The following is a 27,301-nucleotide window of genomic DNA, read 5'->3' on the forward strand; positions in this document are numbered from 1 at the left end:
GTGAGATGCAAATCTCCCCACTGGCAGACCTTGGACTGCTCTCCTTCCTTCAACCTAGCCTACCCCACAGGATTGTTGTGAGGACAAAAATGAGGAAGACGCATGCCACCGTGAGCTGCTTGGAGGAGATGCGATAGAGGCCGAGTTAAGCATTTCTTTTCCCTCTGAGATGTTTGGCTGGAGTCTTCCTGGCTGGCCCAGTGTCCTCCCGCACTGACCCCAGAGCCTCTTGGCATAGCTGCTGGCTTTTACTCATCCTTCCGGGACTTGTGGCTCGCCGGCAGACTCGCCCTCCATCGTAGGGCCGATTTTAAAGTCGCCACAAGGCAGCAGCTGGTTTGTGTAATTTGAGCCGGACTTTCCCTTGCTGAAGGCACTGGATGTTGGCCAAGGGTGGCAAGATGCCCAGTGATTTTACTCTACAGATTGGCAAGGGAGGGCAGAAGTCTGCTGGTAAAGCATGTAGGAGGAGAGAGGGCATAGATCTTCTTTTCTAGCATGCTGGAATCTTACAGGGGAGCAAGGGGATTTGTTGCCTGCCAAGTTTCTCGCTCTGCTCATTGGAAGGGGAATCATTAGCCCAAACTGTAGCACTGGAAAGGAAGCCAAGAAGTATAGAAGTGCACCTGGACACACAATGGACTTTGCAAGCTTCATCTCTCTCTCTCTTTTCAGAGGCAACAGCCAGTGTTGCTCTAAAGCATGTGATATCTCATTTTTGGGTCTGGTTTGTGCATGCCCCTCGCTTGATTTCTCTGCACCCTGACCAACTAAACGTGTGAACCAATTCTGTTGAAAAGGTTTGCCTCTGAGGCGCAATTACAGTTCTATCTGTAATGTTAGCTCTTTCATGGTTCATTTGCAAATCCAAGGCACGATAGGATGTTACAATCCTCAAGGAACAAGCACCGTGAGCCTAGCCTGTGATTATGGTGACGTCAGCATGTGTGTAGTCGGGGCTTTTTTTTTTTTGTAGAAAAAGCCCAGCAGGAACTTATTTGTATACTAGGCCACACACCCGTAAGATCACCATTGTTTCACACAGGGCTTTCTGGGTAGAAAAAGCCCAGCAGGAACTTATTTGCATACTAGGCCACACACCCGTAAGATCACCATTGTTTCACACAGGGCTTTCTGGGTAGAAAAAGCCCAGCAAGAACTTATTTGCATACTAGGCCACACACCCGTAAGATCACCATTGTTTCACACAGGGCTTTCTGGGTAGAAAAAGCTCAGCAAAAACTTATTTGCATACTAGGCCACACACCCGTAAGATCACCATTGTTTCACATAGGGCTTTCTGGGTAGAAAAAGCCCAGCAGGAACTCATTTGCATATTAGGCCACACCCCATGATGCCAAGCCAGCCAAAACTGCATGCCTCTGTGTTCCTGCTAAAAAAAAAGACCCTGAGAGAAGCACTGAGTGCATGTAGAGAGTGTGATGTGAAAGTCAGTGAGGTGTAGTGGTTAAAAGTGTTGGACTAGTATTTGAGAGACCCAGCTTCAAATCCACCATTCGTGCCAAAGAAGCTCTCTGGGTGATTTTGTGCTACTTACACTCTTTCAGCCTAACCTACCTCACAGGGTTGATGTGAGGGTAAAATTAAGGTGAGAACAATGTGAGCTGCTTTGGGTCTCCACTGGGGAGAACGGCAGAGGACAAATGAACTAACCCTATATGGCCAGGGAGCAGCATACCTTCGAGACTGCCTCTCCCTGTAGGAGCCCCGGAGGTTCTTACGATCAGCAAATCAACACCTTTTGGTAATACCCAACCCCAGAGAGATCCGTCTGCCCTCAACGAGGGCCAGGGCCTTTTCAGCCCTGGCCCCTGCCTGGTGGAATGAGCTCCCCCTGGAGATCCGGCCCCTGCGGGATCTGCTTCAATTCCGCAGGGCCTGCAAAACAGAGCTCTTTCGCCAGGCTTTCAGCTGAGGCAGCGGGTGTCACTTGTTACCGGCCTCCCCCGCTCATTCCATCCCAGCGCTACAAGATCTGCTGGACCTGGACAATAGGCCATCTGTGAGGCAGAATCTGCCATCTTAATCTTTGTAATTTTAGATTTTATATATATTTAAGTTGGTCTTTTACTGCTTTTACTGTTGACTGTTTTTATGATGTAACCCGTCTTGAGCCTGTTGTAAGGGAAGGATGGGCTAAAAATCGAATAAAATAAATAAAAAAATAATAAACATTGGCAGGAGGATTGGCTACATCAGGGAGGTGTGGCCTTATATGCACTTTAATACTAGACTAGGCCCCCATGATGAGATACTTATTGGGAAGTTTGGATTTCCTTCTTTCATTGACGAGGCAAATTGCCATTCCACCCTTTTCCGACATCTCTTAAAAGATCCCAAAGCAAACTTCACAGGGGCTGGCTTAACAAGGATGACTAGAAGGTTTGACCTTTCCAGTTATCAGTGTTATCGGTGCAGGGTGTGTGTGTGTTTGCCAGAAGTGAGCCTTGCCTAGGGTGCCAGACAGTCTAGGGCCACCATCTGCTTAATGGTGGCATTTTCCACCTTCATCGCCCTCACTTCCCATAGCATCACTTCCACACTCTGCTGTCCAATTGGCTGCAGCACTCAGCAGGACTGCTTTTCGGAACATTGGCAACAGTGTGATGTCATCAACGCAGGCACGTATCCTGTTGCAGCCAATCAACACAGGGGGCAGTGAGAGCAAGTGAGGGCAAAGAAAGTAGGAAACGGCAACAGGCTTTCCCCCCAGTGCATGTAATTTGAAAGACATGAACTATAGCTTAGGAGCACATGAAGGTGTTTTCTACTGAGTCTGATGATTGGGCCATCGAAGTCACCATTGTCTAATCTGACCGGCAGCATCTCAGGCAGAGGTCTTTCGCTTCATCTACCAGCTGATGACCTGACCTGGGTAGCCAGAGTAGCCCAATCTCATCAAATCTTGGCTGCTAAGCAAGGCCGGCCCTGGTTAGTACTTGGACGGGAGACCACTAGGACTGCCAAACCCCTGGGCCGGGCAGGAGTTCTCCTGCCCTGGAGGTTCCCAACCTGCCAGCCCACATTGAGCTGTCAAGGGAAACTTCCCCCAATGTCCCCGGCACAGAAATCACCTGGAAGAGACGTCATTGCGCCGGCGACATCACTCACTCTACGGTTTTCCCAGACGCTCTAGCGATTTGGGAGGGAAAATTCTATGGTACAATAGGCACCATAGAGTTTTCCCCTCTGAAATTGCTAGAGCATCGGGAAAGCCAAAGTTTTTTCATGGAAACGCCTAGAGCGGCTGGCGAACAATGTTGCCAGTGTGATTATATCACTTCTGGGTGACATCATCATGCCACGCGTTGCGCATATGAAAAAAGTCCCCCGACAGAGGCCGCAGGGGACTTGGAAACCCTAGAGACCACCAAGGAATTCCAGGGCTGCTAGGCAGAGATAGGCAATGGCAAACCACCTGTGAATGTCTCCTGCCTTGAAAACCCTACAAGCTTGCCGTAAGTCAGCTGTACTTGATGCCATTTTTTTAAAAAAACAAACAAACCCAAACCACCTGATCCTTTCAGCAGGAAATGGCAGGGATAAGAACATAAGAGAAGCCATGTTAGATCAGGCCAATGGCCCATCCAGTCCAACACTCTGTGTCACACAGTGGCCAAAAAAATTATATACACACACACACACTGTGGCTAATAGCCACTGATGGACCTGTGCTCCATATTTTTATCTAAACCCCTCTTGAAGGTGGCTATGCTTGTGGCCGCCACCACCTCCTGTGGCAGTGAATTCCACATGTTAATCACCCTTTGGGTGAAGAAGTACTTCCTTTTATCCGTTTTAACCTGTCTGCTCAGCAATTTCATCGAATGCCCACGAGTTCTTGTATTGTGAGAAAGGGAGAAAAGTACCTCTTTCTCTACTTTCTCCATCCCATGCATTATCTTGTAAACCTCTATCATGTCACCCCGCAGTCGACGTTTCTCCAAGCTAAAGAGCCCCAAGCGTTTCAACCTTTCTTCACAGGGAAAGTGTTCCATCCCTTTAATCATTCTAGTTGCCCTTTTCTGGACTTTCTCCAATGCTGTAATATCCTTTTTGAGGTGCGGCGACCAGAACTGCACACAGTACTCCAAATGAGACCGCACCATCGATTTATGCATATCGAATATCGAATCTGGGAACTTCTGCATGCCAGGCCAGGCACTGTCACTGAGCTGAGCCCCATGCCTCCCCAAAGGGAGCAGAATAGGCAGCATTGGGCCAGCCCTGCCTCCCTCCACCTCACTGTTAGGGTCAGCCCTGCCGCTAGGCAAACTAGGTGATTGCCTAGGGTGTCAATCTTCTGGGGGGGGCGCTAAATTGGACGCCTCCCAGGAGACTTGGTGCTTTTATCAGTGTGCGGGGGGGGGGGGGCAGAAGTTAGTCTTGCCTTGTTCCAGACAGTCTAGGGCCAGTCCTGCTCACTGTCCACCTCAAAGGCGGCCGTGAATTCTGGGCAGAAGTGCAGGTCATTCCTGGCCACCGTGCCAGTGGCTTTGGCTTCCGTCGGGAAGAGCCGGCACCACTGAAAAGGCCTGCGCTTGTGCGGCAGAAATGGCCACCTGCCCTGACCTCCACTGCCAGCCCCTCATTCTGCCTTCTGCCTGCAGCTGGGATGGACGAGAGCCATCTCTCTCTGGAAGGCATTGAAGCAGGCAAGGGATCAGTGCCGAACATCCCTAAGAGGCGACTCAGCTTTGGAGATACAGGCTCCCTTGTTTACCGAAGGGCGACCTGGCACCTTCCCCCCAAGTAATTAATCTGGGTCACGGCGACATTCGCCGCGAGGATCTGAAAGCTCCGAGTCTCAATCCACTGCGGGAACAAGAAGCCTGGAGAAATGCATAGAGTGGGTCTGTCTCGGCCTGCCTCCCTCCCCTCTTTCCCTGCTCTCTCTCCATTCCCCCTGCCTGCTTATCATTCTGGGCAAGTAAAGCACAGCGTACAAGATCTACATACTGCGGCACAAGAAAAGTTACCCTTCAAACAGAGCATAGGTTGTGCCCAGCAACTTTGGCAGCTTCTGGGCCGAAAACCAGAGACGGCCACCTGTTCGGCGATGCATTTCGGAGCAGCCCGCAAGTTGCTTGCCCCCTTCTTCTATCCCCCCTCCCCTTTATTAGCTACCTGTCCTCAGTCTCAGATGGCAGCAATGGACTGTTTTAAAACCGACACACTTTAGCGCATCGCTGCAGGGACGCTGTTCGCAGGTGAAGCTTTTTTTTGCGGCACACAGATGGAGGGGTGGGGATTTCTTTGCTCACATAGGAAACAGCTGCTCAAAGCTCAGGGCTCCTGCCACAAAAAAAGAAGAAAAGAAACCGTTTGGCACTTCTAATTTTGTAGGTTGGGACTGAGGTCTGTATGTTCCTCTCTAGGGGGTGGCAAAACTCTCTAACCCTCCAGCATTGCGGGATTTTTCTTTTCAAAGGTGCTGAAGAAAAGGGAGTTCTTAGTAGGGGTAGGCGATATGGTGGAGGAGACACATCTGTTGAATTTTTCCTCCTCCCAAGGCCCCCATTTCACTCTGGATCCAACTGGCAAAACTTGGCATACATATCTTCTGTCTGTCTGTCTCTCTCCATCCACTCATCCACTCATCCATCCATCCATCCATCCATCCATCCATCCATCCATCCATCCACCCATCCATCCATCATCTATCTATCATATGGAGCAGAGGTCCACCAGCGGCTATTAGCCACGGATTATTGCTGGAATTGTATGTCTGGGGCAGTGATGCTCTGTACTCTTGGTGCTTGTGGGGGGGGGGGCAACAGTGGGAGGACTTCTAGTGTCCTGGCCCCACTGATGGACCTCCTGATGGCACCTAATTTTTTTGGCCACTGTGTGACACAGAGTGTTGGACCGGATGGGCCATTGGCCTGATCCAACTTGGCTCTATCTATCTATCTATCTATCTATCTATCTATCTATCTATCTATCTATCTATCTATCTATCTATCTATCTATCTATCTATCTATCTATCTATCTATCTATCATCTATCTATCCATCCATCTATCTATCTATCTATCTATCTATCTATCTATCTATCTATCTATCTATCTATCTATCTATCTATCTATCTATCTATCATCTCTCTGCCTGCCTGCCTGCCATCTATTATCTATCCATCTGTCCATCCATCCTCCATCCAGTAATTCTTCCATCCGCTTTGTACAGTAAATGATCCATAAATGGAAATGCGAAACCAGAGAGAACAGAACCTACCTAAGGCCACCAAGTAGGGTTGCCAACTTCCAGATGGTGCCTGGAAATCTCCCAGAATTACAAAAGATCTTCAGAATACATAGATCATCCCCCCCCCCAAAGTGAATGGCTGCTTAGGAGGATGAACTCTATGGCCCTGTACCGTTCTGAGGTCCCTCCCCTCCCCAAACCGCACCCTCCTCAGGTTCCAACCCACCCTCAAATCTCTAGGGATGTCCCAACCTTGTGTTGGCAACCCAATCCCCAAAGGATTTTCTGACTGAGATGACATTTTAACCAAGGATCCCCAGGTTCCCAACTCATGCCATTTACACCTGGTGGCCTGGACAGAGACGTCTGTCTGTTCCCCTCTAGCTGTGTCCCATTTCTCTCCTATCTGTTCTCCAAGCACATGGCTCCCCTCCTCCATTCCATCCTCCTAACAACCCTGCAAGGTGGGCTAGGCTGAGAGACAGAGAGAGATGATCTCAAGGTCATCCAGGGGGCCTCATGGCTGAATGGGGATTTTTAACCCCGGATTCCCTGTCCGAGGCAAACTCTATCACTGCTGTATCACCCTCAGGCCTCATAACCAGCAGGAGCTCACAGGAGCACAGCTGCTGAACCTTTCTGAGGGTTCCCCCTCTTTCTCCCCACCTACCTTGTCCATTGAATAGTAGTTGCAGCTGCATAACGATCCCTGGATTAGGAGAGTGGGCAGCCAGCCAGCAAGCCACCAGGGGCTTCGTTACACCCCCAGCGGCTCTCATTAACCCCTGGAGAAGGCCACGCCACCCTTTCTCCACTTCTTATATGATTTTGAGCAGCAGGTGGCTTGCTGGCCTTTTGACCAGGGGGCAGCTCAGGAGAGCCCCAGGTGAGCGAGGCCTGCTTGGGCTGGCTGGATCTCTAGCCAGCCCATTCAGGCCCCGCTCTCCCGAGGCTCTCCTTTCTTGCATCGGGTTGCTTTTGGCTGGGGAGGGGGCATATGCTAATGAATTATGCTAATGAGCTCCGCCAACCCCTCTTTTTCTACAAAATGACCCCTGATCATCCCAATATGTTTCTCAGCACCCCCCAACCGCCCACCCAGTTGAGAGGGGTCCAGCTGAGCCCAGTGCTATGGACAGGAATGGGGAATAACATCCGTAGCTAAACACATAAAAAACCCCTGCAACATGATTTGTGCTCTGGAGGGGGGGAGGGGTGATGCTTTCCTTAAGAGTTAGATCGCACAACCAACGATACACCGAAGCCGGAGGAATCAGGGGATGGGCGTGCCCCTAGAAGGAACAAGCTGTTCCTGGATAGCTGCTTAAGGAGCATCCCCCACCCCCACCAGCAAAATGGAAAGGGGTTTAAGAGCCAGAGCATCCTCCCCCCCCCCCATGCAAAACCCTCCATTCTTTGCATGCCACGTGTCAACCCGCTCTCCTCTCCCCAACTCCTGTATCAGAGAGAGAGAGAGAGTGTTACCAGCAGCCGGGATGCAGGAGGCAGCCCCAACCAGGCAGAGCAGGTGTGAAAACCAGTCCAGGGGAGGGGACTGCTGTCAGCAGCGATGCAGCCTCCCTCCCTCCCCTCCGCCTGTCTCAGGGATGACATCACAGCTATGAGGGGCTCCGAATTGGATTGTGTTTAATTAGCAGGGAAACGCTGCATTGCAGGATTCAAGGACTTTTGAGGGTCTCTGGGATTTGTCTGCCCCCCCCCCTTTCTCCAGTTGTCTTCTTTCTTTCTTTTTTTTTAAATCTCCCTCTGCAGTCCAGTCCAGCCCAGATGGCGAAGGGGAGGCCAACGGCATCTATTAGCCTTTTGTATGTAGCTTTTTATAACCCCCCCCCCCCCTCTATGCCTTTGAGGTCAGAAGGGACAGCTACAAGGGTGTAAACGTGTACATTTCAGCGTCTGGCATATTCTCTTGCAATAAAGAGGTCGAGCCTTCGGGAAGATTTCAGCTCCGCTCCCAGGGTGTGTGTGTTTAATTTAAAAGTTTCACTGGAAGTGTGTGCGGGGTGTATGTGTGGAAATAATCTGCTGTGTACCAGGTGCTGGGAGTATAGATGACCCTGTACAAATTTAACACTACAAGTTGATTCTAATGCAGCAGTTTGTACAAGCAGATGACAACCATTTAGGAGATTTTTGACACTGAAGGAGCGGAAATATGTTTATTTATTTAGTCCATTTATACCCCTATATTGCTCTGATTTAAATAGCTCAGACTAGCCTGATCTCCTCAGATTTTGAAAGCTAAGCAGAGTCAATCCAGGTTACTACCTGGATGGGAGATCACCAAGGAATTCCAGGGTTGCTGCGCAGAGGCAGGAAATCGCAAATCACCTCTGAACACCTCTTGCCTCGAAAACTGTGTGGCGCTAGCAGAAGTCAGTTGTGACTTGACAGCAAATCCCCCACAAACACATTTGTCCTCACTGAAGAGGCTTACATGGTCTCTGCTTTATTTTATCCTGACCAGGACAGCCCTGTGAGGTAGGTTAGGCTGTGAGAGCAGGACTGACCCAAAGTCGCCCAGCAAACTTCCATGGCAAAGTCCCTGGGGATTCAAACCCGGGTCTCTCAGAGCTTAGTCTGACACTCTAACCCAGAGGTGGGCAAACTGTGGCTGGGGAGCCACATGTGGCTCTTTCAAACTGAGAGCCAGTTTGGTGTAGTGGTTAACTGCATAGACTCTTATCTGGGAGAACCGGGTTTGATTCCCCACTCCTCCACTTGCACCTGCTGGAATGGCCTTGGGTCAGCCATAGTTCCTGCAGAGCTGTCGTTGAAAGGGCAGCTATTGTGAGAGCTCTCTCAGCCCCACCTACCTCACAGGGTGTCTGTTTTGGGAGGAAGGTAAAGGAGATTATAAGCAGCTCTGAGATTCAGAGTATAGGGTGGGGAAAAAATGCAGTATCTTCTTCTATGTATTGCCTGGCTCTTGAAGCCCCTACCAACCTGTTGGAGAATGCATTTAAACTTTAATGTTTCCTTCCTTCCTTCCTTCCTTCCTTCCTTCCTTCCTTCCTTCCTTCCTTCCTTCCTTCCTTCCTTCCTTCCATCCATCCATCCATCTTGCAGCTCTCAAATATCTCACGTTTATTCTATGGAACTCTTACATTAAGTAAGTTTGGCTGCCCTTATTCTAACCACTAATCACATTTGGGTCTTAAATGAGAAAACCCAAAGGAACAGAACCCGCTTCAGGGGGGAGGTTATTACATTTCGATGGTGCTATATCTTGTATGTGGAAGCTCACTGGGTGACCTTGGACTAATCACATACTCTCAGCTGACCCTACCTTCCAGGGTTGTTGTGAACAAAAAGCAGAAAAGTGGGGAATGATGTAAGCTGCTTTGGGTCTCCATTAGGGATAAAGGCAGGGAATAAACAAAGTAAAATAAAATACTGTACACAGTCATTAATTATTACAATGTATTTTTTTTTTAAATTGAATTACTAGCAAGCCTTGTTTCTTTGATAAGTATGACTCATTTGAGACCTGGGTGACCCCAATATCTGACTAGTAAAGTGCTTTTTCAACAGCACCACTAATTAGAAGAAGATTGCTGATTTATACCCCGCCCTTCTCTCTGAATCAGAGTCTCAGAGTGGCTTACAATCTCCTTTATCTCCTTCCCCCACAACAAATACCCTGTGAGGTAGGTGGGGCTGAGAGAGCTCTCCTAGAAGCTGCCCTTTCAAGTACAACTCCTACGAGAGCTATGGCTGACCCAAGGCCATTCCAGCAGCTGCAAGTGCTGGAGCAAATATCGCAGAGGCACTAAGAATTTGGTAGTCTCTTGATGCGGATATGCACTATACTCATGAGAAGAGACAAAGATCAAAATTCTGCACCAACAGTCCAAACCCTGCACCGAGAAGAGCTGACTTCTGCCAACCTTATAAAATAAATCATACAAATTTAATTAATGGATCAGTTGACTAAATACACACACACACTACATTTCCCCCAGGGTTGAGGTGGCTAACAACAGAATTCAGAAGCATAATTTAGATTTCAACACACTTGCCTGTGTTTGCAAACAACGCCTGGTTGGGTGGAGAAAAAAAACGGCTAGGCAGGATACTGGAAATGTCTGCATTCTCTAAAAAGATTCACCTGGCACATGTTGCGCATTAAGTCAGTATTTAAAGACACAGTTATGAAGTCACTGGAGCCCCAGTTATGGAGCCCCAGGTCTCCCTGCTGGAAGTCCTACTTCTACTGACCACCTGCAAGCAGCAGTAATTTGGTTAAGGAGAAGAGAGAGGCAGGGGGAAAGAAGAGGGTGCCGTTGTGATAATTCCTAGAATCCCAACCCAGTGGCTCTGCAAATAAAACAAAGTAGGAGTCCAGTAGCATGTTTAAGACCAACAAAGTTTTATTCAGAATATAAGCTTTCATATGTGTGCATGCTTCATCAGACAATGGAATGGGATACAGTGAGCAGAGCTACGTACAGCTGCTACTGGACTTCTACTTATTTATTTATTTATTTATTTATTTATTTTATTACATTTTTATTCTGCCCTCCCCTGAAAGCCAGTTTGGTGTAATGGTGAAGTGTGTGGACTCTTATCTGAGAGAACCGGGTTTGATTCCCCACTCCTCCACTTGCACCTGCCGGAATGGCCTTGGGTTTAGCCATAGCTCTGGCAGAGGTTGTCCTTGAAGGGGCAGCTGCTGTGAGAGCCCTCTCAGCCCCACCCATCTCACAGGGTGTCTGTTGTGGGGAGAAGATCTTCTTCTTCTTCTTCTGGAGTAAGAAAGAAAGAGCCACTTTGGTGTAGTGGTTAAGTGTGTGGACTCTTATCTGGGGGAACCGGGTTTGATTCCCCACTTCTCCACTTGCACCTGCTGGAATGGCCTTGGGTTTAGCCATAGCTCTGGCAGAGGTTGTCCTTGAAAGGGCAGCTGCTGTGAGAGCCCTCTCAGCCCCACTCACCTCACAGGGTGTCTGTTGTGGGGGGAGGAGATATAGGCGATTGTAAGCCGCTCTGAGTCTCTGATTCAGAGAGAAGGGCGGGGTATAAATCTGCAATTCTTCTTCTTCTGACGGGCTCAGAGCAGCCAACAACAATAAAAACAGCATAGTGCTAAAATAAAACCACAATAAAATCATTAAACATTTCATATAATTTTGTACAATTTAAAACAAACCTTCCAGTTTCGTTTTCATTCCCTAGAGTCCAAGATGGCGTGGTTAGTTCTTATTGAGCACTACCTGTAATAATGATGTTAGTTGTTGTTTTGCGCTCTACGTTTATAATGGGTCTTTGTTCTGTATAACTTTGTTCTATTGCTTCAGATGAACACAGCCACCCACCTGGATCGCTCTGCAAATAAGTTTGCAGACCTTTTTTTTTAATGGGGTCTGCTAGGTTTGTCAGCTTCTGGACTGACCCCTGAAGCAATGCCTTTCAAAACTGCTCGATCTAGAGGAATTAGCAGGTTATAAGGTTGCCAGCTCAGTTCAGAAACACTTGGAGATTTTGGGGGGGAGCCTGGGGAGAGTGGTGTTTGGGGAGGAAGTTTAGCAGGGTACAATGCCATCCATAGCAGCCCTGTGGTGCAGAGTGGTAAAGCTGCAGTACTGCAGTCCGAGCTCTCTGCTCACGACCTGAGTTCGATCCCGGCAGAATCGAACTAAGGTAGCCGGCTCATGGTTGACTCAGCCTTCCATCCTTCCGAGGTCGGTAAAATGAGTACCCAGCTTGCTGGGGAGAAAGCGTAGAGGACTGGGGAAGGCAATGGCAAACCACCCCGTAAAAAGCCTGCCGTGATGTGATGTCACCCCAGGGTCGGAAACGGCTGGTGCTTGCACAGGGGACGACTTTTACCTTTTTAATGCCATCCAGTTCACTTTCCAAAGTAGCCATTTTCTCCAAGTAAGCTGATTTCCATCAGATCAGGTGGTCGGAAGCAAGGGAACAAAGTTGGAGTCCAGTGGCACCTTTAAGACCAGCAAAGCTTTCTCAGTTAGCAGAAGCGTGCTCGCACACAAAAGCTTATATCCAGAATTTAAAAATTGCCAACCCAATACAAATTCTGCCATAGTCTTAAAGGTGCCTTTGGACTCAGACTTTGTTCTGGAGATCCACTGTAATATTAGATGTTTATATATTAGATGTAATATTAGATGTTAGATATATTAGATGTAATGTTAGATGTTTGAGAGCCACTAGACAGGACATTGCAGAGGACTCTGGAATAGAGCAGAGAAGTGCTACAAGTGTGAGGTTTGTGGCTTAGCAGCTGGGGGAGTTGCTGAAAACTTCTGAGTTCCTGTGAAGGGCTGAAGGTGAAGGTGATTGAAGCTGATTGCTGCTGATTGATTAGGAGTGGCTGTGTTCCCCACCCTCTTTGCATTATTAAGCTGCGCCCTGCCAGAGAGCTAAAGGGCTCTTTGCCTGTGGCTCTTAGCCTGGGGGCTGTGTAAGGACCAGGAACCTAGATTCCTTGTGTTCCCAATAAGGTAAGTAGACTCTCCAGGCGGGGAGCCACATAAACAAACAGGGCTTAAAAGGGGACTGTATATTTTTAAAAAGCTATCGTGAAGGTAGAATGCCAGCAGGGGGGTGGGGGCTTTCCAGTGTTTTGCATTGAGTGTCACATGTATGACTATCTGCCCACAGGACAGAAGTCTTGGGTGTGTGCTCGATGCAAGGAGCTCCCGGTCCTCAGGGAACGAGTTCGTACCCTTGAGGCTGAAGTGACTGACCTGGAGAAGCAGAGACAGTCAGTTAGGCACTCAGAGAAGACTCTCGGGGACGTGTTAGATGAGCCCCGCTCTGAACGTAGCAGCCCTGTTGCTGCCAGGGAGCATGGGGGTGGAGAGTGAACAGGGCACCGGGCTGAGGATAAGGGGAATGTGCCCTCAGAAGGGACCTCTTCTTCAGTTGGTGAGTGGGAATCCCTTCGCGCCAAGGAACCATCCCTGGGCAGGGAGAGAGGGGGGGTCTTGGTAGTTGGTGATTCGATCCTTAGGCAAGTAGACAGCTGGGTGTCAAAACCGCATACTGACCGTATGGTGACTTGCCTGCCTGGTGCGAAGGTAGCGGACATTACGCGTGTAGTAGATAGGCTGATAGACAGTGCTGGGGAGGAGCCAGTGGTTGTGGTGCATGTTGGCACCAATGATGTGGGGAAATGCAGTCGTGAGGTCCTGGAGGAAAAATTTAGGCTGCTAGGCGGGAGACTTAAGGCCAGGACCTCCAAGGTAGTCTTCTCAGAAGTGCTACCTGTTCCACGTGCAGGGATGGAGAAACAGGCACAAATTAGAAGTCTCAATGTGTGGATGAGATGATGGTGTAAGGAGGAAGGGTTTAAGTTTGTTAGGCACTGGGATGCTTTCTGGAACAAGCGGGAGCTGTACAAAAGAGACGGTCTCCACTTGTCCCCGGATGGAAACAGGCTGCTGGCGCTTAAAATCAAAAAGGTGGCAGAGCAGTTTTTAAACTAAATCTTGGGGGAAAGCCGACAGGAGATGAAATGTCTCTGGTTCAGGAGGACTCATCTCAAAGAGATGAAGGGTTAGCTGTTACTTTTATATCGGGTAATGGATCAGAGTTGTCCACTGAGATGGTGACAAACAGAATGGACTGCCTGCCAGAGTCTCAAAGTGGCTGACTTCAATACCGGGAAAGTTGGTAGAAACAGAATGAGTAGGCACATTGATGAACGCGAGTTATTGAGGAAGACTCAGCATGGGTTCTGTAAGGGAAGATCTTGCCTCACTAACCTGTTACATTTCTTTGAGGGGGTGAACAAACATGTGGACAAAGGAGACCCGATAGATATTGTTTACCTTGACTTCCAGAAAGCTTTTGATAAAGTTCCTCATCAAAGGCTCCTTAGAAAGCTTGAGAGTCATGGAGTAAAAGGACAGGTCCTCTTGTGGATCAAAAACTGGCTGAGTAATAGGAAGCAGAGAGTGAGTATAAATGGGCAGTCTTCGCAGTGGAGAATGGTAAGCAGTGGGGTGCCGCAGGGCTCGGTACTGGGTCCCATGCTCTTTAACTTGTTCATAAATGATTTAGAGTTGGGAGTGAGCAGTGAAGTGGCCAAATTTGCGGATGACACTAAATTGTTCAGGGTGGTGAGAACCAGAGAGGATTGTGAGGAACTCCAAAGGGATCTGTTGAGGCTGGGTGAGTGGGCGTCAACGTGGCAGATGAGGTTCAATGTGGCCAAGTGCAAAGTAATGCACATTGGGGCCAAGAATCCCAGCTACAAATACAAGTTGATGGGGTGTGAACTGGCAGAGACTGACCAAGAGAGAGATCTTGGGGTTGTGGTAGATAACTCACTGAAAATGTCAAGATAGTGTGCGATTGCAATAAAAAAGGCCAACGCCATGCTGGGAATTATTAGGAAGGGAATTGAAAACAAATCAGCCAGTATCATAATAACCCTGTATAAATCGATGGTGCGGTCTCATTTGGAATACTGTGTGCAATTCTGGTCACCGCACCTCAAAAAGAATATCATAGCATTGGAAAAACTGCAGAAAAGGGCAACTAGAATGATTAAAGGTTTGGAACACTTTCCACATGAAGAAAGGTTAAAACGCCTGGGGCTCTTTAGCTTGGAGAAACGTCAACTGCGGGGTGACATGATAGAGGTTTACAAGATAATGCATGGGATGGAGAAGGTAGAGAAAGAAATACTTTTCTCCCTTTCTCACAATACAAGAACTTGTGGGCATTTGATGAAATTGCTGAGCAGTCGGGTTAGAACAGATAAAAGGGTGATTAACATGTGGAATTCACTGCCACAAATATAAATTTTTTGGCCACTGTGTGACACAGAGTGTTGGCCTGGATGGGCCATTGGCCTGATCCAACATGGTTTCTCTTATGTTCTTATGTTAATAGTGGGAGATCTCCAGCCAACACCTGGAGGTTGGCAATACCAGCAGGCTACTACTGAACCATGAACAGTATCACCTGCTGATTTCTCCAGCTCACTTGGTTAAATGTTATTTACATCTTATATACCTGTCCCCCACTTTTCTCCCCAAGAGGAATCCCAAGCAACTTGGAACATTCTCTCTTTCTCCATTTTATCCTGCCAACAACTCTGAGGAGCCAGGAAGAGCCAGGGGTGGCTCAGGAGTCATATGTGGGTCTCACACACATATTGTGTGGCTCTCAACCATCTCCCCCTGGGCTTGGAGAATTCATTTAAAGTTGCTTTCTTTCCATCTCTCCCTCCAACATCTGACATTCATGTCTTTCAGCTCTCAAACATCTGACATTTATTCTGTGTGGCTTTTACGTTAAACAACTTTGGCCACCTCTGGTCTGTCCCAAGGTCACCCACAAGCTTCCATAGCAGAATGAGGATTTGAACCTGGCGCAAGTCTACCACCCATTTTCCACAGTGGCCAACCAGATGACTCCCCAAAAGTATACAAAGAGGACATAGTGAACCAAGCGGCCTTGCAACTTGCAGTCAAGGGTATACTGCTTCTGTCCATGGAGGTTCCATGTCATTGGCATAGCAAACAACCACTGAAGAAGAGGAGTTGGTTTTTATACCCAGCTTGGCAAACCACCCCGTAAAAAGGTCTGCCGTTGAAAACGTTGTGAAAGCAGCGTCACCCAGAGTCGGAAACGACTGGTGCTTGCGCAGGGGACCTTTCCTTTCCTTTCTCTACCTTAAGGAGTCTCAGAGCAGCTTACGATTGCCCTCTCTCCCTCTCCCCACAACAGGGAGGTGGAGCCTCTGAGAGAACTGGGACTGTCCCAAGGTCACCCAGCAGGCTTCATGTGCAGGAAGAGTGGTGAATCAAACACGACTCTCCAGATTATTGTCCGCTGCTCTTAAGCACTATATCTTCCATAAATTTGCCTAAATCTCCTTTTGTCACCACCCAAGATAGTGGCCATCAAGCATCTTGTCGCAATGAGTCCCAGAAGCTAATTATGTGTAACACGTGGAAAGTACCGTGTCCTGGCTGGATGAGTCTCCTGGGCTCTTTGCTGTATGAGCCCAATGCAGTGGGTTACAGGACACGCACAATGTCTTCATGGGTCGTATTAGAAACCACAACCTTCCATGGTCTCTCTCTAGCTCAGGAGTAGCCAAACTTGCTTAAAGTGAGAGCCACACTGAATAAATGTCAGATGTTTGAGAGCCACAAGACATGAACGTTAGATGTTTGAGAGCCACTAGACAGGAAGGAAGGAAGGAAGGAAGGAAGGAAGGAAGGAAGGAAGGAAGGAAGGAAGGAAGGAAGGAAGGAAGGAAGGAAGGAAGGAAGGAAGGAAGGAAGGAAGGAAGGAAGGAAGGAAGGACATAGATGGGAAATCGAAGCAACTTTAACTTTTAAGGTATTCTCCAAGCTACTGGCTGGCTTGGAGAAGTGATTTAAAGAAACAAATGCCTTCTCCAAGCTGGCTGGCACAGTGGTGGGGGCTTTGAGGCCTATACAATATGTGTGAAAGAGCCACATGTGGCTCCCGAGCCACAGTTTGGCCACCTCTGCTCTAGCTAAAGCAGGCCAGCACAATTTATAACTCCCAACGCTTGACTTCCAGTCTCCCTCCCTGGGTGATTTTTTGCCACCTGCCTCTCCAAAGCATGCAGGACTGCAAACGCAGGGTGTGGTGGGGATTGTCATGCAGGCCACAGAAGCCAGCCAGCTGGCGATCTGTAGTTTGCTTGGGAGCTCCCGAATTGTGCAGGTGTAGCATAAAGTCAGCTTTGGGCCGGATCTGCTGATCCTCCTAATGGACAGGAGTCTTCAGGGATTGCGAGAGGAGGAGACAGCAACAGACAGACAGGCCACTCAAGACAGAGAGGAAAGCTTCCATGCGCTTGGCTGTCTGCTCCGGAACATATGCGCGCCTGTCTGCTCCGTGCCTGCTGCTTATCCGATTCCTCACAGCTAACTTATGCTGCCATTCCTGCCCATCTGTCTCTTCTGCTAGTCCCTTCCATCTCTCACCTTTGCATTGGGACCGTCCTTCATTTGTAGCTGTCAAACTGGCAAAAATTCCCAGCCCGGATTCTGCAGTTTGGGTACCGAGGTGCTGCAGGAGACCAGACTCATGTCTTCTAACTAGTTCCACCGAAGAGGAGGCTGTGATGGGGTGTAGGGTTACAAGGGAGGGACGGTGGCTCAGTGGTAGAGCATCTGCTTGGGAAGCAGAAGCTCCCAGGTTCAATCCCTGGCATCTCCAAAAAGGGTCCAGGCAAATAGGTGTGAAAAATCTCAGCTTGAGACCCTGGAGAGCCACTGCCAGTCTGAGTAGACAATACTGACTTTGATGGACCGAGGGTCTGATTCAATATAAGGCAGCTTCATATGTCCATAAGTTCAGGACTTGAAATTCCTGGAGATCATGGAGGATGAAATTTGAGGGAGGGAGCTCAGCAGGAATGCGATATCACTCTAGGATGTCCATTGCTTCTATGTTCAATGGTATATCATAGAGCAGGGGTGGCCAAACTGTGGCTCAGGAGCCGCATGTCACTCTTTCATACATACTGTGTGGTTCTTGGAGCCTCCACCACCCTGCTGGCTTGCTTGCCTCTTTAAATCACTTCTCCAAGGCAAGTCAGCCACAGAATGTATTTAAAATTAAAGTTGCTTTCTTTCTACCTCCCTCTCTCATCTATTTTCCTTCCTTCTCTCAAACATGATGTTCATGTCTTGCGGCTCTCAAACATCTGACATTCATGTCTTGCGTCTCTTGAACACCTCAAATTTATTCAGTGTGGCTTTTACATTAAGCAAGTCCGGCCACCCCTGTCATAGACTCAACCCTTTGAAGCCACCATGTCCTCCAGGGGAAATGAGCTCTATAAATTGTAATCTAGGAGAACTCTAGTCCCCTCCTGGAAGTTGGCAACCATAAAGGGGAGCTGTACAATACAGCCCCATGATTCCACCAGTGTTCCCTCTAAGCTGAGTTGGCATGAGCTAGCTCAACAGATTTTTAGCCTCCAGCTCACACATTTTTGTCTTGGCTCAGGAAGGATGACCCCAGAGCCCACTAATTTATGCAGTAACGGTAGTGTAGTCCCCTGTGCAAGCACCAGTCGTTTCCGACTCTGGGGTGACATTGCTTTCACAACGTTTTCACGGCAGACTTTTTTACGGGGTGGTTTGCCATTGCCTTCCCCAGTCATTTACACTTTCCCCTTAGCAAGCTGGGTACTCATTTTACCAACCTCGGAAGGATGGAAGGCTGAGTCAACCTCGAGCTGGCTACCTGAACCCAGCTTCCACTGGGATGGAACTCAGGTCGTGAGCAGAGCTTAGGACTGCAGTACTGCAGCTTTACCACTCTGCGCCACGGTGCTCTTAATTTCTGCAGTAGCTCGCAACTTTAACGCCAGTAGCTCACAAAGTAGAATTCTTGCTCATAAGACTCTGCACCTTAGAGGGAACATTGGATTCCACTAAGGTTTCTTTTGCTCTCTCCCATAAAGTAGAACTTTCCTTGAATCCTGGGACCCTCCTTTGGGAGATGGCATCACCAGCTCATGATTCTCCAAACTCTACGTAGCTGCTAGAAGGGCTACCAAGGAGAGCTAGTGTGGTGTAGTGGTTAAGAGCGGCGGACTCTAATCTGGGAGAACCCAGTCTGATTCCTGTCTCCTCCACATGCAGCTTGCTTGGTGACCGTGGGTCAGTCACAGGTTCTCTCAGAACTTTTCTCTCAAGAGCAGCTCTCTGAGAGCTCTCTCAGCCCGACCTACCTCACAGGGTGTCTGTTGTGGGGAGAGGAGGAGAAGGAGATTGTAAACTGCTCTGAGGCTCTTTTGGGTACTAAAGAGCAGGGTATAAAACCAACTCTTCTTCTTTCCCCAGGCCCTCTTCTTGCTATTAGTGCTTTATCAATAGAAAAAACAGCCTTCCACCTGGAGGTCTGCTGTGGGGGGGACCCTTGCTGAGGGCATGCCATTCCACCCATGTTTTCTGCCTCCTGCACACAGGTTTAAGGGCTGAGCCTGGCCCAAGGCACAGAAATTTTGCGGCATGGAGGTAAATATGTTCTGTATCTGTGGTCAAGTTGCAGCCAACTTTCGGCAACCCCAGCAAGGGGCTTTCAAGGCAAATGAGAAGCAGAGGTGGCTGCCCATTCATTGCCTTCCTCTTCAGAGCCTTCCCTTTCTGAGTACTGAGCTTCCAAGAGAAGAAGAAATTGGATTTATATCCTTCCCTCCCCTCTGAATCTCAAGAGTGGCTCACAATCTCATTTATCTTCTTCCCTCACAACAGACACCCTGTGAGGTGGGTGGGGCTGAGAGAGCTCTCACAGAAGCTGCCCTTTCAAGGACAACTCTTGCGAGAGCTATGGCTGACCCAAGGCCATTCCAGCAGCTGAAAGTTGGAGGAATGGGGAATCAAACCCGGTTCTGCCAGATAAGAGTCCAGGCACTTAACCACTGCACCAAACTGGCTGAAGAAATCAAGCAATAGATACTATGCTGCCTTCTCTCCCCCTGTTAAAAGGCCAGGACATTCCCCCCACCTCCAGGCTGTTGGCAACCTTATGGGTTGGGGGGTACATTTTACTGGGGGCTGACCCCTGTGGCCTAGTTATCTAGTTTCACAATATACTTTTTTCTTCCAGGGTTTATGAGATTGTGTGCTTGGAATTGTAATGTAAAGGGATGGGGAATTTTCTCCAGAGGAGTTGGCAATCACACCCTCTGGGATCACATGCATTCAAGGGCCCATGTTACACCACCTATCAAGCCCCGAGGAATGATTCTGGGCCCTGGATATGCTACCCACACAGCTGAAGAGGTCAGCCAGCAGCTAAGCAGAATTCTCTTCAGATCCCAGTTCTGCCAAGACCTGAAGATGAAGCTTTAAATTCTCTGATGCAGCAGAAAACCTGCTGCTTTGGGTTGTCAACTGGCCAGGAAAATACAGCCTGGCTTAGTCCTCTGCTTTAAAGAACAGCTTGATCTGCAGAACCCAGATGATGAAGTTGGTTGTGGCAAAGAAGAAGATATTGGATTTATATCCCACCCCATATTCTCCCAGATTAGAATCCGTGCACTTAACCACTACACCAATCAGAGGGAAGAGACTGACATTTAAACAGGGTTGCAAACCTTCAAGTGGTAGATGGTGATCTCCAGGTGACAGATCAGCTCACCTGGAGAAAATGGCCACAAAAGGTGGACTCTATGATACTATGCCTAGATTTGCCTGCTCCTGGTTGGGAAATACCTAGAGATTTTGGGGGTGGAGCTGAAGGAGGGTGTGGTTTGGGGAGGGACTTCTATGGGGAGATTTTGGGGGTGGAGCCTGTAAGAAGAGCTCTGTAAGCTCTTGGAGGATTGGCTACATCAGCTGTGTGTGGCCTGAGCAGAGTCAGTATAAGAGGATACCCAAGAGGGCTGAATGACACCGGAAATTAATGACACCAGCACCAAAACTGTTCTAATTGTTTATTCTTTAATTGTTTTAACTATCAAATTCTAGAACTGATGAATTGTTTAAATGGATCCAAGTGGGCAGCCGTGTTGGTCTGAAGCCGTTGAACAAAGCAGGAGTCAAGTTTCACCTTTAAGACCAACCAATTTTTATTTAGAACGTAAGCTTTCGTGTGCTCTTAAGCACACGTCATCAGACGAGGAACCTCTGCGCTGTGCTCACTGTGCTGGATTCCTCGTCTGATGAAGTGTTCTTATGAAAGCTTACGTTCTAAATAAAAATTGGTTAGTCTTAAAGGTGCAACTTAACTCCTGCTTTGTTCAATTGCTTAAATGGTTATTTATTGTTCTTATTGTTGTGAGCCGCCCTGAGCCTGCTTCGGCGGGGCGGCTCACAACAATAAGAACAATTAAATCCAATAAATCAGGGGTGGCCAACGGTAGCTCTCCAGATGTTTTCTGCCTTCAACTCCCATCAGCCCCAGCCATTGGCCATGCTGGCTGGGGCTGATGGGAATTGTAGGTAAAAAACATCTGCAGAGCTGCCGTTGGCCACCCCTGCAATGAATGAATGAATAAAATGCAAAGGCGTTCCTGCTACAAAAAAAGCCCTGGAGGCTGGGGAAAGTGGGGTTTGGAAAGGAACAATGCCATAGAATACACCTTCCATAGCGACCACTGTTGCCTGGAAATCAGTTGTAATCCCAGGAGATTTTCAGCAAACCCTATGAAACCCATTGAAGCCCCTCTCCCTCCTCAGGGTGCAGGTCCCCCTCTGGGCAGCTGGTGGGGGATGAGGGCAGAGTAGAGTCACCAGATCAGGAAACTCCTGAAGATCTGGGGAGGGGGGGTGGAGCTTGGGGAGGACAGTGACGTCAGGATAGTGGGGTGTTAGAATGCCACACAGTCCCCACTCCAAAACATCTCCTTTCTCCAGGGGAACTGATCTCTGTCGTCTGGAGATGAAGGGTCATTTCAGAGGATCCCAGGTCCTACCTGCGGGCTGGCATCCCTACCCCTTCCTCCAGCCCCTCCCTCCTCAGGCTCCACTCCCCCCCTCCAAAAAAACCTCCAGATATTTCCCAACCTGGAGCTGGCAATCCTTTTTTTGCATGCAGTATCCTCAGGGCCGGATGAAACCCTGCAGAGGCCCCAAGGCAGTAGGGTTGCCAAGTCCAATTCATGAAATATCTGGGGACTTTGGGGGTGGAGCCAGGAGACATTGGGGGTGGAGCCAGGAGCAAGGGTGTGACAAGCATAATTGAACTCCAAGGGAGTTCTGGCCATCACATTTAAAGGGACCGCACACCTTTTTAAATGCATTCCTTCCATAGGAAATAATGGAGGATAGGGGCACCTTCTTTGGGGGCTCATAGAATTGGACCCCCTGGTCCAATCCTTTTGAAACTTGGGGGGCATTTTGGGGAGAGCCACTGGGTGCTATACTGAAAATCTGGTGCCTCTACCTCAAAAAACAGGGCCCCCCAGAGCCCCAAATACCCGCAGATCAATTCTCCATTATTTTCTATGGGAATAAGCCTCCTTAGGGAATCATGAGTTCCCAGCAGACATTTCCCTCCCCTCCCCCCCGCTTTCTGATTATTCTGAAGCGGGGGGAGGGCCTCCAAAGCGGGGGATCCCCTGCCCCCACCTGGGGATTGGCAACCCTACAAGGCAGGCAAAATCTTGGGGGCCCCCTTGCATATGACTTCAGAGTTGGAGCGCCCACCCCGCCACCAGTGGCCTGCAGGCAGCGGGAGAGAGGCAGAGAGAAGCAAACTTGGCAACAACGCCAGCAGCAACCGCACCAGGCAAGCTGGGCAAAAAGTGGCTCAGCTGCTGGCTGCATATGCTGGGGAGGGCTGCAAGCAGAAGGAAATGGGGGGGGGGGAGCTGGCCTGGGGCCACTAAAGGTTTGGGGGCCCATAGGCCCACTTGGCCTAACTGTTAATCCAGCCCTGAGTATCATGCAACACCAGCTCATTCGCTGCCATCCAAAAGAAGGGCCGCTTTGGCCTTCAGCAGCTCCCTCGGCAAGCTGGAGGGCCGCGTCTCTCCCGCCGCGCTCCGCCTCTCGCCCCCTGCTCCAGAGAAGGGCTTTCCGGCGGGGCTTGAAGAGAGGTTTTAGTGGGCCTCTCAGCCGCTGGGGCATTTACACGGCGAGAGATTTATGGCCGCCGCCGCGGCTCGCTCGGAGCGCCGGCCTGGAAGGAATGCAAAGCAGCAGCCAGCGAACCTTTCGCACTCCCACTGCGGGGACGGGCTCGGGATCCCCCGGCTCTGCAGGCCGCCGCTTGCGATCCTCGCACCGCTTAAGCTTGAGAGGCGGAGAGATTCCGATCTCCGCCACCGCCGCCCTTGGCAGCTTCGCTCTGGCCTGGGCTGTAAGCCGCGCGCATTAGTTACGCACAGTTTGCACGCCAGGGCAATTTCCGCAAGGGCTGTTGACCTTTGGCTGGCCCTTGCTGGTTTGCAGGGTTTTTTTTTGGGGGGGGGGGTTGGCCATCAAGTCACAGCTGACTTATGGTGACCCCGCAGGGTTTTCAAGGCAAGAGGCCTTCAGAGGTGGTTTGCCATTGCCTCTGCGTTGCAACCCTGGTATTCCAAATACTGACTCTGCTTAGCTTTATGAAAGCTGACCAGATCAGGGAATCCAGATAGAGTTGCAAAGTCCGACTCAAGAACTATCTGGGGACTTTGGGAGTAGAGTGGCAGGAGCAAGGGTGTGACAAGCATGAGTGAACTCCAGAAGGAGTTCTGGCAATCACATAAGGGACCCTGCTCTTTTTAAACGCCTTCCTGAGCCAGTTTGGTGTGTGAACTCTTACCTGGGAGAACCGGGTTTGATTCCCCACTCCTCCACTTGCAGCTGCTGGAATGGCCTTGAGTCAGCCATAGCTATCGCAGAGCTGTCCTTGAAAGGGCAGCTGCTATAAGAGCTCTCTCAGCCCCACCCACCTCACAGGGTGTCTGTTGTGGGGGGAGAAGATATAGGAGGTTGTAAGCCTCTGATTCAGGGAGAAGGGCGGGGTATAAATCTGTAGTCATCATCGTCTTCTTCTTCTTCCCTAGGAAATAATGGAGGATAGGGGCACCTTCTTTGGGGGCTCATAGAATTGGACCCCCCGGTCCAATCTTTTTGAAAATTGGGGGTGTTTTGAGGAGAGCCATCAGATGCTATGCTGAAATGTTGGTGCCTCTGTCTCAAAAAAACAGCCCCTCTGGAGCCCCAGATACCCACAGATCAATTCTCCATTATACCCTATGGGAATTGAGCTCCATAGGGTATAATGGAGCATCCTTCCCATGCTGATTTTCATCAGTCTCCACATGCAGTGAGGAGGTAGAATATAGAGGACTCTACCACTTTGTGAGTGACTTTGTTCTGGAGGGCAAATTCCACCCCCCCCCCCAAGAAAACCCCTCCTTGCAAGTAAAAATCCAAAGTCATTTTAGAGAAAGATTCTAGCATAACCGTTCCCTGTGGCACTAGTTTTCTACTTGCAGGGAGTTGTTTATATAGGCCACCAATGGGACTGCGGTCTGAAGCAGTACAGTCTTCTCACAGAAGTCTTTAATGCCTCACTGGGCTGTGTATGTAGAATATGCCTCAGAAGAAATGCACAGCTGTGGAATCCCAGGCTGCAGCATAGTTGTGGAGGACGTGTTGGTACATAGAAGAGGGGTGTGTGTGTGTGGAGGGGGAGGACCAGCAATGGAGAACAAAGGGCAACCGGTCACTTTAGTCTCTCGATGATCTCTTTGCTGCTTGCTTCCAAGGAAGCCTGTAAGCGTTTCTTTTCTCTGAATACCTGCTCTTCCAGCTCAGCCAGGCTCCTTTTCTCTCTGCTAAATAAATCATGGAAATGACCTGCCTAGCCAACAGTGGATTTCTATTCACTGCTTGGCTCCTGACCAGTCAGTGCTGCAGAGCCAGCTGAGAGGCGCGGCGCAGTCAGTCCCCGCGGCGGTGGAAATGGTAGCAATGCCTGCTTCACACACTCCGCTGCATCCCATAGGCTAGAACGGGGGCGGCCAAACTTGTTTAACATCAGTGCTACATAGAATAAATGTCAGATGTTTGAGAGCCACAAGACACGAATGTCAGATGGAAGGAAGGAAGGAAGCCAGCTGGGGACGGTGGAAAGAAAGCAACTTTAACTTCAAAAAATGGCTGTGAAAAATCAGAGCTGTGACCAGTTGCCGGCTGGCCGTCCATGGTAGCCAGCTATGTCACAGTCCTAATTATAGAAAAAGAAGATGAAGAGATTGGAGTTATACCCCGCACTTCCACTACCTAAAGGAATCTCAGAGTGACTTCCAATCTCCTTTTCTTCTCCTCAACAGACACCCGGTGTGGTAGGTGGGACTGAGAGAGCTCTGACAGAAACTGCTCTTGAGAGGAACAGTTCTGACAGAATTATGACTGACCCAAGGTCATGTCAGCTGATGCAGGTGGAGGAGTGGGGAATCAGACCCAGTTCTCCCAGACTAGAGTCTGTGCACTTAACCACTACGCCAAACTGGCTCACAAGGAGATTCTGAATTAGTAATGGGGGGTGTTGGGGAGGGAGAGAAAAAAGTCTTCCTTGTTCTCTTCTAATCTCCCAGCCCCACTGTTGCATAGTGCTAATATTGACTCCCCCCCCCCCTCTCCCGCCCCATTCTGTAAATTTTCCTACAGGTTGTTGTATTTGTTTGCGAAATGTTTCAAAAGCCCTGGAGCTCTCTCTGCTCTACCATCCTTTCTCTCTCTCTCCTCCCTTTGTTCTCCCGACTTTAGAAATTCCTCATCTCTGCCATGCAACATTCATGCTACGGGTTTCTCTGAACCTCTGCAGGCAAAGGTGGGAGGGAGAGAAAGCCTACTCTGGCCCCCTTTGCCTTTCTTGCGACGGGCTCTAGAATTTGGGCTCTTTCGGGGTATCCTCGCATCTCTAGCTCCGAGCATCCTAAGGCCAGGTCCTCGAGAAGCTTCTCGCTGGTTCAGAGAGCTCTTTGTGGCAGCCGCTTCCCTCTTTGGGAGATTTTATTTATAGCCTCCCCTTCGCTCGCGTTTCCTCCTCAGCACAGCTGAACAGCTGAGCCCTTCCTAGCTGGCAAGGGCTTCTTTGTCGGTGGCTCAGCTACACACGAGCCTTGTAAAGGGGAGAAGAGCTTTTGTGGGGCTTTTTGGGACCGAAACACAAACGAGAGGGAGAACCGTCTCAGGAGCTTTCAAAGCCTCCCTTCTCTGCATCATCCATCATACTCAGGAGGACCTGCCAGTGCCAGGCAAAGGAAGATACGGGTGACATTTTCACTCCGGTCAATGTGCAAAGGAATGGCGTGGGAGCCGTTTATCCAGGGCATTGAGTACTCTTGGCTAAGAACATTGATCAGAATTCTGTGCCAAGGTCACCCAAACCGTGCCAAGAAAAAGTGGATTCTGTGGCTGGTGTAGATAGATAGATATATTCAGGCCTCAGACTCAGTGGGAGCTCACAGGAGCACAGCTTCTGAATCTTTCTGAGAGTTCCACCTCCTTCTGAGAGTTCCACCTCCTTGTCCATTGACTAGTACGTGCAGCTGCATAACAATCCCTGGATGAGCTCCAGCACCTATTTTTCTGCAAAATAACCCCTGGATATATTATGAAAATGAAGATGTTTGCATGCTATTATTTTGTGCAACTCATTCATCTGCCTTTACTATTTCCAAGGCTTTTTTTGTAGCTGGAGCTCCTTTGCATATTAGGCCAGACACACCTGATGTAGCCAATCCTCCGAGAGCTTACAGGGCCTACTGCAAACTCTCAGAGGATTGGCTACGTCGGGGGGGGGGGGGGTAGCCTAACATGCAAAGGAGTTCCTGTTATCAAAAAGCCCTGACTATTTCCCATACTTTATGCTCTTCCTGTGAGTCATGGAGAAGGCAGGCAGGTGCTGGGTTAGGATGCTGAAGGTCAGTCCAATGGAAGTGCCTTGATTAGAATATTTAGACACATGAAGCTGCCTTCAACAGGGCCGGCTGCTTGGTCCATCAAGGTCAGAATTGTCTACTCAGACTGACAGCAGCTCCCTGGTGGTCTCAGGTGCCAGTTTTCCCCATCACCTTTTACCGGCTCCTTTCAACTGGAGATGCCTGGGGATTTGGTGTAGTGGTTAAGTGTAGAGCCAGTTTGGTGTAGTGCAGGGGTGGCCAACGGTAGCTCTCCAGATGTTTTTTGCCTGCAACTCCCATCAGCCCCAGCCAGCATGGCCATGCTGGCTGAGGCTGATGGGAGTTGTAGGCAAAAAAAAAATCTGGAGAGCTACCGTTGGCCACCCCTGGTGTAGTGGTTAAGTGTGCGGACTCTTATCTGGGAGAACCAGGTTTGATTCCCCACTCCTCCACTTGCAGCTGCTGGAATGGCCTTGGGTCAGCCATAGCTCTGGCAGCTTCTGTGAGAGTCCTCTCAGCCCCGCCCACCTCGCAGGGTGTCTGTTGTGGGGGAGGAAGATAAAGGAGATCGATATTGAGGGGGAGGTTAGCGAGGCTGTGGCAAAATTTTTGGCTGACATCCTTAAATTTAAATCTGACCATGTATGAATGCATCTGTAAGCTCGGTTTCGTTTTGATTTTATCTTCAATGTTTAAATTTTATATTCTGTGTATTTTTATTTGCAACTGTTATGCC

This window comes from Heteronotia binoei, chromosome 12 (genome assembly GCF_032191835.1).
Source record: "Heteronotia binoei isolate CCM8104 ecotype False Entrance Well chromosome 12, APGP_CSIRO_Hbin_v1, whole genome shotgun sequence".
In the NCBI taxonomy this organism is placed as follows: domain Eukaryota; kingdom Metazoa; phylum Chordata; class Lepidosauria; order Squamata; family Gekkonidae; genus Heteronotia; species Heteronotia binoei.